Genomic DNA, 10,309 nt, shown 5'->3' with positions numbered 1-10,309 from the left:
ACAAAGATAGATGAACAACCAAGAGTTAAAGAACTCAAAACTTGGCATCTGAATTTCTTTTTTCTGGTGATTTGTATGTAAGCAAAATCCAAATGGCAAGCTCTCAAATGATGAGACCTCCACATGCAACCTATCCTTTGGAGGAATAATGCTTCATTATTTGTCTTATATCGATGCCTCTACAGTCTACAACATGCATTGTCTCTTTTTCATCCTCTGGTCATGTACAACACTTGAAACAAGAAGGAATGAGAAAGGGGGAGGAAGGAAAGGGTTTTTTGATGAAAATGAAACTAGAAGGATGAAAGAGCAAATCTCTGTCTCTTGGAGGGAAACTCACTTTTCTCAAGGCAGTAGTAGAAAATCTTGCCCAATACACAAATGAGTATGTCGTGAATCTCAAAAGAAACAACAAAGCAAATGGTTAAGCTCTAAAGAACCTTCCTCTAGGGCAAAAAGCAAAATAATAAATCATTTGCTCTAACTATTTGGAATTCCTTATGTTTGAGTAAAGAACAAGGTGGGCTAGCTTTGAAAAAGATGACCAAAATCAATCAAGCCAACCTAATAAAACTTGAAGAATTCTAAAAGAAAGAAATGATCTATGGGTTTAGGTAGTTCAAGATAAATATTTGAGAAATTTTGAATTCCTAGAACATTAAGCCCCAAAAATCAAGTCATTGGCTTGGAAACAAACACACAATATTAAACAAGGAATTATATGGTATATTAGAAATGGTGCATTGTGCAACTTATGAAAGGATAATTGGATTACAAATCAACCCCTTCAGATGATCTTTCAATTAGAAAATGAAACCCAACTAAATCTAGATCTAAAAGTGAGGGATTTCATAACCCCAGAACCATAAAAATGGGACCATGTAAAACTGGTTGAGATCATCTCTCTTCATATCATGGACAAAATTATGGCCATTCATATCCCCTCCTCTAGCCAAGAGGACACCTTGGTGTGAGGCCCAAGCACATCGGGCTCGATTTTGGCCAAATCAGCTTACAATCTCCTTAGAGAGGAAGTGCTATTGGAACCAAACATCTTAAAGTTGATCAAACATTCAAGGAAATTCTACTACTCGGAAAAGATAAAGGTGTTTCTTTAGCTACTAATTAAAGATAAATTTTGCCAACCAAAAGCAACCTCTAAGCAAGAGGATTGAGTACCCAAGATGACTACCCCTTTCTGTGGAGACCTTGAAGACAAATACCATATTATAGCCCGATGCCTGGTGGCATTACAAGTTTGGGGAAGTTTAGATAATTTAGTGTATCAATCGATAGACTGTATTGGAACCTAATAAATTGGTGGGAAAAAACAGCCATTGAAAATGTAGAAAGGAACTCTCCTTGGTTATAGAAGAGAGTTGCTACAACTTTTTGGTATTTGTGGGAAAAACTGAAATGAAAAAATTTTCAACAACAGAGTGTACTCACCCCATGATTTGGTATCTAAGGCTTGGTACTATGGCCCCGTTTGGTTTGTGGGATGGGGATGAGAAACGAGAATATTGCAAGAATATTCCCTTTTCTCATGTTTTCTTTGAGGAAAAGAGTGGGATGGGGTGAGAAAAAGGTGGGATGGCAAATCCCAAAATCAAGGATTTGAGGTCGCACCAAAATGGTGTGACCCTGTTCGAAAAACTCAAGATCATCTTTATCCTCGTTGCTGCTGCTGGTAATCTCCACCATCTCCAGTAACAGATATGCCAATAACAGATCGTCTTCATCCTCCCTCATGCATATGTTGGTAATCGCCGCTGCCGGTAATAGATTTGGCGCTGTTGGTTTCGTCTTCTCCCTTCGGCTTGAGACACGTTATTGTAGCTGCCCAAGTAAAGAAACCCAGGCAATACCTTCGATGGAAAAGCACTTGTTTGAATGTCAGAATAGTAACAAAAACAACACGAGCACAACAAGAGTACAACAAGACCAAAAAGAAAAATTAAACTCGCTTTGATCCAACAAAGATTAGCTTCACCGTTAAAATCTGATTTTCCAGCACCAGAGTTTCCACCGTCAAAATACTGGATAGAATAGGTAGGTAGAGGCTTTTTCTCGATTGTCGCCAAGCATCTCAGCACCAGAGTTTCTCCGATTTTCCAATATCTACAGAGTGATCGTCATTAAACGCTTTCTCTCTCTCTCTCTCTCACACACACACACACACACAGAGTCTTTCCTAGAGAGTTCCTTGAGATGAACGACGTCAATTGTTCTTTTGTTGCTTTCTTCTCTCTATGCTGTCAAGGCGCGAAAGTCTGCAAGAAACATCTCTAATCACTCGAATGTCATTAGTCGTCGACAACATATTGACACTCTTCGATGGTCGAATCTTGGAGTAAGAAAGGACGTGCTAGAAACCAGCAGTGGCAGAAAGTAGAAGACGAGACAGATCTGCCGCTGCTGGTAACACCACTGATGACGATGGTAGGCATTCACCGGTGATGAGGGCAGACTGAACCTCCGAGACCTCTGTTTTGTCTTGGATAATTTTCCTTCTATTTTCCCACGTAAAACCAAACACTGAAATGTTAAATTTTTACACATTCCCATCCCATCCCAACCCATCCCAACCCATCTTTTCCCATCCCACCCAAATCTTCCCATAAATCAAACGGAGCATATGCTAATGCGTACATAGAAGCAAACAACAACCTAAACCAATTGCCAACGAATCAGGCAAAACAATTACGATGGATCCCTTCATTTGCTAATCATGTCAAGTTAAACTTTGATGCCTATGCAAAATTAAATGGAAAATGCACATTTGGGTGCATAATGAGGGATGCAGATGGCAAAGATCTAAAGACTCATTGAGATAAAATTGGTACCACTACCATCACAATAGGAAAAATGTGGGCTGCTCTTGAGGCGCACAAACTAGCTTCTCATCTTCAAAACTACTCTATTACCATAGAAGGAGACTCTCTCCTTGTAATTAACATTCTCAATGGTGTATTGAAGGTCCCATGGCAATGTATGTCACTTCTTAATGAATGCAGTTCGAAGTTCTTCCTCAACTTTATTGTACAAGCACACACAGGGAAGGCAACACAGTAGCAAACTGGTTGGCCAACCATTGCGAAGAATTGGATGTTGATTGAAACTTTGGCTGTTGGGATTTTAGCTTTCTCCTTTTCTTGGATGCAGCAGGGAGGTCTCTTCCTCGCTAGTCCTAATCCCTTTTGTAGTATAAAAAAAAGAAAAGTAAAAATAAAATAAAATAGGATAAAATATAAGAACCTCCCCTGGGGTTTATGCCAATCATAAAAGCCTTCCTCGAAATTTCATTTTAACAAAAGCTTCCCCTGTAGTTTTGAAAAATCTCGCAATTACATTCCTTCCATCATTTTCTGGCCAAAAAACATTGGCCTAATGCATTTTTTTTTTGCAATATCCATTTTACCCTTATATCTATTAATTCGGATGGAAATTTATTAAAATACTCCAAAAAATTTAATTTTTAATTAAAAATGTCCATAGGTCAAATTAAAGAATAAAGTATTTTAATTTTATAAATTCATTATGATTGAGTGAAGTCTTAAAAGGGCAAATCTGACATTTTGTTGATTATATTAAAAGATTTCCGAACAAATAGTAAAGGAAATTCTGTAAAGGGAGGTATTGCAGGATTTTAAAACTACAGGGAAGGTGTTTATTAAAATGAAACTTTAAGGGAGATTTTTATGATTGTCAGAACCTCAGGGTAGGTTTTTATAATGCAAAATTCAAAAATCAAATGACTTACAATGGTCTGCACATGAAAATTATCATTTACATGTAAAACTAACGTGGAATCTTGTAATTGGACCCAGAGCCCGCTTCACAGCCGAGGGCGTTCAGCTAATCCGGACGCATCTCTTCACCGCCTGTCTCGCTCAATTATTTGTTCCGTTGAGAAGCGAAAGAAGAAGCAAATAAAAGGACCCGGGTATCGAAATCCACGATAAAATCTCAGCTGCTTCGTTTCGAGGAGAGCAACAAAAAAGTCACCGATCGATCAGATTCAGAAGGAAGAACGTCAGAAAAGCAAAAGCAACATCGAAACAAGTCTCACCGCTAGTTGCTCGTTATTGTGACCGAGAACGAAGGTTAGCGTTTCTCTCTTTCTTGTGCTCTATTTGATTATATTCTTTTTTAATTTTTGAAAGCCGAATATGTAAATTGAAATCTTTTCCAAAAGCCCCAGAGAGACAAAATAAAATAACAAAAAATAATTCCACTCTAACAAACGATTTGGCGACATACGTTTTAGGGTTTTGTATCAACTGCTAGGGTTTTGTTGTTTGAGGAACATATGCACGGTCCATAATTGGTGCTGCTTCGGTGTTAACGTAAAGCGTTCGGTATTTTACTCTTTTGTATAATGGATTAATAACCAGGTAGTTTTCTAGCTTGATTCCACCCTAGTCTCATTTTCTTGTGAATCTTTCAGGACTGTTTTCCAACACGACTTGTTTCTTTCTTGTGATTTCAAGAAAACTGGATCTCATGAATAGTTTGAAAAAGCATTGCTTCTTAAAGCAGGGAACACATAAAGGTTCTCTTCGTTGCATAATATTTGTTTCTTCTTTTTCTAAAAATGAAACTAGAACATTACTGGTTTGAAAAACACGATCTATAACATTGTGTCCAGTAAGGTGCGCGATATTCAGATCGACCATTGATTGAATATTAATTAACTTTTTTGTTTTTTTATTTTCGATTATACTTTGGACCCAAGTCCATTTACATGCGGTTTGGTATGCTATGATCTATCTGAGCTTTAAAGCAGCAGTTGTAAGGGGCTTCATGGGAGTTTTTGGTGTGACATACCGAATAGTAGTTAACATCAACCTTATGGGAATGGAAACATGTTTTCTTTTTGAAAGCATCTTTTTGTTGTTTTTTTTCTTTGATACAAACAATTATATGGTTCGGAGAACACCCTACAAAGCAGAGAGAGAGAGGGAGTACACCCAACCGTAACGCCTATCAAATAGCAGGCGTTTTGAAGGTCGCTTAGTGGCAGGGCCGGAAGACTTGGAAGTGGACTGTTCATCTTCCCCAACTTTCCCTCTCTCTCCTCTCTCTTCCCCGATCTCTCTTCTTGCCCTTACCCTTAACAGCATCGGGATCTCCATTCTCCATTCTCAGTTATCACATTTCTGTGGTTCTTTCATCAAAGAATTCTACCTCCACGCTATTCATGCATCAGGAATATAAAAATACCAGAAACCTATTCTGAAAGGATCTTTGCTGGCTGTCTGTTATGCTTCAAAAAGATAACAAAATGTTGATAGACTAGGAGGGGCACTTGATCCGGGACTGGGAAGAATAAAAACTAAACGCTAGCTGGTGGTTGCTACACCCTCTAGTAACCCAGGACCTCTAGGAGTTAGTGGTCATTAATGGACCATTCTGCTAAGCTATTCATACACAATAAGGAAAAGACTTCTTGCCCTCCTTCAGAGTTCAGACATTGTTGCTAAATATAATTATTCTTCAGACTGGACTGGGTTGATAGTTGAAGGGGATCGTTATTTGTTAATGAGTAGTTAGTTGGTTTCCATTAAGGGCAAAAGGGCCTGGAGCAAAAGGCTTTGGCTTCCAAGATGAACTTCTCATTCAGATGGAATACCTAGATATGCCAACAACCTTCTAGACCAGTTAGCGAAAACAGGGGTGAATAGAAAGACATAAAGTTAATTGTGGGGAATGGGGATACCAAGTCTGGGTCTGCATCTGTGAACCTGCATGTAGTTCTGTAGTTCTTGGTCCTTAGGGGTTATGGGTCCTTATAACATATGTACTTGTCTGTCATCACTTGCACCAGGCTACCAGGAAATGGCTCTAACATGAATATCACTAGTCCAAAATTATAAATGCCAAGCGCAAAAATAGAATCAGCGCAAAGATTTTCAGGGGCTGTTACTATTGGATGTTAGTCTTAAACTCAAACGTGAGAGATGTTATATATGCATGGAATGTAGCATAGCCTTTGATCCATTGGGTTCAACATAGAATTTGTCAAGTGGTATACCAATATGAGCACTAGCAATGATAAAGTTCATCATTCAAAACCACGGTTGATGACTCTAGAGACTATAAGCATCTATCTGGTGATAGAGGATAAGCTTTGCCTTTTTAGTTGTTGATTTACTCACTTAAGATTTCTGGGTTCTGGGGCATCATAAAATTTAATGGATTCTCGATCGTATTGACCTTTTGATTTTATTTGGGAATCCTTTACACATACATGATGATCCAATAGGCGCACTTGGAAAGGATCGAAGTCAATGTTGGTGAAAGACTGGATGAAGTAATGGCTAAATTTGAATGGGTTCGGCTTTATCCAGATGCCAAATGCTTTCCGTATCTTAGGCGATTAACTTTAGATCCCCTCTCGCCCCTGTGATAACGTTGTCGTGCAGGCTAAGCTTTCTAAGAACTTGAAGTTGGGCGATCTTCTCCGTGATATGGGCAGACATCTGTTGTTGGGCTATCAAGCATTGTAGTTTCCCATGATTGCGGCATCGTTGATGACAACTATAGCCTATAGAGACGAGATTGAAGACAGGGAAGAGAAGAAAGGGAAGATGAGAAATGGGTTTCCTCCGTCCTTTCATTTCGGAGAGTTGGGAGAGAGAAAGAATGAGAGAGGATGGTGAGGGAGGGGAAAAGAAGAGAAGAAAGGGAAAACAATAGGTTAAATAGGTTTTAGGAGAAAAAGGACAAAAAAGAAAATAGAAAAAGTTTAGTGGGATATTTTGGTAATTTTATGCATTTCGTCATTTGACTTAACGGGGGGTCTTTGTCACAAAACAAAGTATAAGGGGGTCTTTGTCACAAACCCTTTTAATAATATATTTTTGATCAATAACTATTCAATATGTTAGGAGAAACCCAAAATAGAGGTATTTTTTATGAATCAAGCTGAACATGTTTTCATTTTGTATCGAGAAGATACAAAATGAATACCATTTATACTGATTGATTGGTTTTCAGTTTTAGTATCATGCCTTTTCGATTAATTGTTGGACTCACAAAAATATTATTATTTTTTTTGTGTTTTTTACTAATGTGCCATTTTCTAGAAACATGGGAAAGAAAAACTTTTATGTTAGTAAATACCCCCATTGTTTTTTTTTGATAGTAAATAGAAAACTTTATGGACAATGGCGGAATTAAAGTCGTATTTACCCCCATTGTATTTACATCAAGAATTAAAGTTGGAAATATTGTTAAACTACCGGGACTTATTGGTGGAAGGAGACTCTTTGCATGGTTGTGAAACTGCCTAACAAATATGGACAATGGAAGCTTAAAAATATTATGAGGGAAGTGTAAGGCAGTTAGTGCAAGAATTGAGGACTCAGTTCTAATAGACTCAAAAGGCAGCTAATAGTATGTCAAATTCTCTAGCAAAGCAAGGGGTGGATAGAGACTTAGAAAGCAATTGTATTAGGGGTTACTACTAGGGTCATTGGATCCACATGCTTAAACTATGGGCAAGAAAGCAACAGTTTTCTTAGGATTTTGGGGTGCTTGGCACATGATCCATTGTACATATTTCATTTTCTTTGATCAGCAATTAAGAAAGTTGATAATGGGAGGAGAAGAAGAAATTATGTGGCCAAATTAGAAGTGGATGGGGAGGGAGTCACAAATGAAGATGAGATAGCAAAAGTGCTGGTGGATCATTTTAAACCAATTGCAGGGAAGCCTCTGAATAATAGACTAAGGTTGGAAGGTCTAGATTGGCTCAGGTTGTCTGAAGAGCAAGCAAGATGGTTAGAGAGGAGTTTTGAAGAAGAGGAAATTAGGCATGCAATGTTTTCAATGGATAGACCCAAAGCCCCTGGACTAGATGGCTTCACCATGTCTTTCTATCAAGATTGCTAGAATGTGGTAAGAGAAGACCTTTGTGCTGTGTTTAAGGAATTTGAAGTTAATAGCAAAGTAAGCCTTGGAGTTAATGCCACTTTCATAGCTCTAATCCCTAAGATAAAAGAAGCAAAAAACCCTAAAGATTTTAGGCTTTGATGACTAGCATTTACAGGGAGCTATGATTAAAGTAGTGCTACCCTCCATCATTAGTCAAGCACAGGGAGCTTTCGTGCAAGGGAGACAAATAACAAATCAGATTCTAATAGTGAATGAATATGTGGAGGATATGAGAAAGTCCGGAAAGCAAGGATTTGTTTGTAAGTTGGATTTAGAAAAGGCCTATGATCTGGTGGATTGGAGCTTTTTATTAGAAATCCTAGGGTGTTGTGGGTTTGGAGTCAGATGGTGTAATTGGATAAAGGGATGCATAAGTTCTTGCCATTTTTTGGTTTTGGTTACTGGGGGTAGTCAAGGATTTTTTCCCAGCTCTTAGAGGTTTAAGGCAAGGTGACCCCCTTTCCCCTTTCCTTTTTACCCTAGTTTTTAGTAGCTTGATCTCTAAGGCAGACAGGGAAGGTGTAGTGAGAGGACAGAGGATAGGAAGGAACGGGATTAGGGTGACCCACTTACAGTTTGCCAATTACCTAATAATCTTTTATGAAGGGGGTGATAGGAGAACAATAAGTAATCTCAAGTCTTTGATAGAGTCCTTTGAGAGAGTATCAAATCTAAAAATAAATTTGGATAAGAGCTGTGTGGTGGGAGTGGATCTGGATGAGAGGACCCTTGAGTCGGTGGATGAGTCTTTAGGTTGCCCTATTTCCTATTGGCCTTTACAGCTCTTGGAGCCAACCCTAAGGAGAGCACTTTTTGGGCCCCGGTTTTAGAAAAGTTTGAGAAAAGGTTAGCCTCATGAACAAGGAACTATATTTCTTCAGGGGGTAGAGTTACCTTACTGAGAGCTTCCTTAGCAAATCTGCTGATCTATTATTTCTTTGTTTTTAGGATTCCGGTCAGGGAAGCCAAGAAACTAGAGAAATTAATGAGGAATTTTCTTTGGGAGCCAAGGGAGGAAAAATGATCACTTAATAAATTGGGGAAGTGTATAGGAGGAAAGAGGAAGGTGGATTGGGACTGGGGAATTTAGTTTTGAAGAATAAAGCACTCCTAGGAAAATGGTTGTGGAGATGGCCCCTAGAATAGGAGAGACTTTGGCATGAGGTGATAGCTAGCTTACATGGCAGTTTGGGCAATGGATGGGATGCAGGTGTATCGCGTCAAGCCACTCTGGCAAGTCCTTGGAAAGCAATTCAGAATATTCTTCCTCTTTTCCTCAACTGTATCAGGTATGATGTCAATTCTGGTACTTCTGTTTTGTTCTGGGAAGACATCTGGGTGGGCAATTCTGCCCTTAAGGACAGTTACCCTTCTCTCTATTCCATTTCTTGCTACAAGGGTAAAACAATTTCTCATTTTCTTCCAACATCTAATTCTCCATCTTCCTTGAGTTGGGACTTTGGATTTCGTAGGGGTTTGAGGGATCATGAACTCTCTCATGTTTCAGACCTGTTGTTACTACTTGAAAGTGTTTTTCTGGACCTTTCCAGTTCTGATGTGAGACTTTTGTCTCCAAACCAAAAAGGTTACTTCACATGTGCTTCCTTTTTTAAGTTCCTTTTCTCTCCCTCGAGACAAGTGGGCTTCCCAGCTAAGGAGATTTGGGCTAAACCTGTACCTCCTAAAATTATTATGTTCTGCTGGGTGGTTTTCTATAGGAAAATCAACACTTCAGACTTAATGCAGAAGAGAAGGCCTTCTATGTGTTTGTCTCCTAATTGGTGTGTACTTTGCAGGGCTAATGGTGAGGATTGCTCTCACTTACTTTTAACTTGTCCTTTTTCTGCTGCTATTTGGGGTTGGATCTTTGCTTTGTTCGGTTGCAGATGGAATAGGACCACAGCCATAGATCAGATCTTTGATTCTTCCTTCTTTGTGTGGCCCACAAAAACTGGTAAAACAATGTGGAGGAGCATTAGAGCTGCTGCTCTGTGGACAATTTGGGAAGAAAGAAATACGAGGATATTCCAAGAAAAGGAGAGAAATGTGCAGAATGTGAAAGATTGTATTTTGACCAGGGCAATCCACTGGCTGAGATCATCATATTCCTTCAAATTATATTCTTTTGATGACATGTGGAGGAACTGGAGGGCTGTGCTAGTAGCAGTAACAGAAAGAACAGGGTACCAGCTGTATGGGTACCCCCTTCAGCAGACTGGACAAAGCTGAATTTTGATGGTAGCAGTCAAGGAAATCCGGGGCCTTCAGGGATTGGTGGGTGCTGAGAGATGAAGATAGTAATATATTAGCTTTGTTCTCAGGCTCTGTGGGTATAGGAGACTCTATTAGAGCTGAGCTCCTAGCGGCA

At 39.1% G+C, this 10,309-nt stretch overlaps 1 protein-coding gene across 1 annotated transcript in view; it reads left to right on the top strand.

Annotated features, from left to right (window-relative positions):
- Nucleotides 1–3,852: 3,852 nt before the first annotated feature.
- The window catches only part of LOC104607181 (uncharacterized), a 32,072-nt gene continuing 25,615 nt past the window's right edge, over nt 3,853–10,309 (top strand). Inside the window, exon 1 of the mRNA XM_010272746.3 lies at nt 3,853–4,106. The gene's annotated coding sequence lies outside the window, so the exon portion shown is untranslated. The remainder of the gene's footprint in view (nt 4,107–10,309) is intronic.

Source organism: Nelumbo nucifera, chromosome 3 (genome assembly GCF_055504915.1).
Source record: "Nelumbo nucifera cultivar China Antique chromosome 3, China Antique-T2T, whole genome shotgun sequence".
Lineage (NCBI taxonomy): Eukaryota > Viridiplantae > Streptophyta > Magnoliopsida > Proteales > Nelumbonaceae > Nelumbo > Nelumbo nucifera.
This window is presented reverse-complemented; position numbering and strand designations above follow the sequence as displayed.